Here is a 1,834-nt window from a genome sequence, read left to right as displayed (position 1 = left end):
TGGGCATAGAGATTACTTAAAAAAATAATAATAATAATCAGTAAATTTAGACACTCCAATGTTGAAGGATTTTTTTTCAAAATGTTCAGTTGGAATATTTTAGAAAGTTCTTTTGCTTTTGTACCTACTGAGAAGCATCAAAATTAATCAGAAAAATCAATTCAGGAAATCTTTCTGGGTTAGTAGAAGACTGTCTCTGGCCATGCAAACTTGTTAACAGATATTTCTTTGAGAAATAGCTTGAGAGCTTGAGAACCTTCACAGTAGAAGATACCAGCCCTGTGCCGACTGTGATGCTTACAATGAATCATTGAATAAATTATTACCATCCACGGAGGCTGCTCTTTGGATAATTAGCAATTTCAATCTAAGAAAGATTCTGTAAAGTACACTTCAGCTTCAGCATCAATAGACAAAACGCCAGGGTAAGTAGCTAAATTAGACTGCTTTAAATACTATCTAGGACTTTTATTTTTAATCATATGCCCTTGGAAATTTCTACCTAAAACTATATTGTATATAATCCTTTTTGAACATCTAGGAACAGATTGAGATTTCGTAAGAGAGAAATGGGATTTCACTCTAATTTTAGAAATTTGCCAAGTAAAAGACTTTAAGGTAGAATTTATTATATGTACCTAGATAAACAGAATATACAAACTGTGCCTACCATTTTCACAGCTTTTTTTCCCGTTTTTTGTGTGCACTTACAACAATAAGAGTTGTGGAGCATTCCCTGTGGTCACTAATTTGATTATGTCTATGAATTAAGTTGATGGGTGTGTTTCACTTGGGGAATTCAGTGCTCTATAGTTGAAATACAGGTTTTATGACCTCTGACCTGATCTCTATTTTTGTAGCTTTTTAAAAAGACTAGAAGTTTAACGCAAGGCAGAAGACTCTTCTTTGCTGCATTGTGACCAAGACTTAAGCTTAAACGAAAAGAATACAATCAAATGTTTTACAGGTTCACATTTCAAAATATTTTTATTATTCCAAACAATAATACAGTCAGTTTTATATAAATTATCAGTTGTTATTTAATAACAACAAAAAGAAAAGAAAGAGATGGTATATATACATTACTTGCCTCAGATTTGTAATCAGACGGGGTGGGGGGAGTTCTTTTTCTCTGGCATGATCAAAAATAGATGGAGATAAAATTTAACCTGGCAACTTCTCTTACTTCCTTAGCCTTTCACAAAACACTCAAGACGGTTTACCAACTCCAGTAACAAGAGACCAGGAATCATTCAAAAATCATTTAAGCAGATCATTACAATTCAAGTCTCTGAGGTGATTTTCATAAACACATAGATGTTCAGAAAAAAGATTATTATAAAATATAAAGTAGAAGTAATTTATAAATGTACATAATTAAAACAATACTGCTTTAATAATATGACATTTCCCCAAAAGCTCAAAACCCACTTTTAAAAATTAGAATCTCATAATCATCCTTGTGGAAAGGTATACATCCTAGACCACTGGACTTGAAGAAGAGGTAATTTTTTTTTTTAATGGCTTTGTCTTGCACTTTTAGAAATGTATTTTAAAATTAAGTGACCAGAAGACATTACTACTGGCAAAGCATTAGCAGGGAAGAAACCTCGATAAAATTAGCAGTGAAACACTGAATCATTTCTTCTGTTAGTGAAAGTCATAGGCAAAAGTTCTAAAATTATACAATTACAAAAATAAATCAAGTTAGCGTGTCATTTCTGCTTTTCTACATTAATAAATTAACCATGTAACATTGTTCAAAATTATGTCAGTTACGCATATAATAATCTTTTAAATTAATGAAGTGATGAAGCAGTTTGATGACACCCAT

General features: G+C 31.6%; 1 long non-coding RNA gene across 1 annotated transcript; it reads left to right on the top strand.

Moving 5' to 3' along the window:
* Positions 1-267: 267 nt before the first annotated feature.
* On the top strand, positions 268-1,280 carry LOC112820721 (uncharacterized). The gene is made up of 3 exons (XR_003207232.2): positions 268-425; positions 861-967; positions 1,195-1,280. It is a non-coding gene; the product is annotated as an uncharacterized lncRNA (long non-coding RNA).
* The last annotated feature ends 554 nt before the right edge of the window (positions 1,281-1,834 follow it).

This window comes from Callorhinus ursinus, unplaced genomic scaffold (assembly GCF_003265705.2).
Source record: "Callorhinus ursinus isolate GAN/ISIS: 27379988/994484 unplaced genomic scaffold, GSC_fseal_2.0 scaffold10, whole genome shotgun sequence".
NCBI lineage: Eukaryota > Metazoa > Chordata > Mammalia > Carnivora > Otariidae > Callorhinus > Callorhinus ursinus.
The sequence above is the reverse complement of the archived record's forward strand: the minus strand, read 5'-3'. Positions and strand labels throughout refer to the sequence as shown.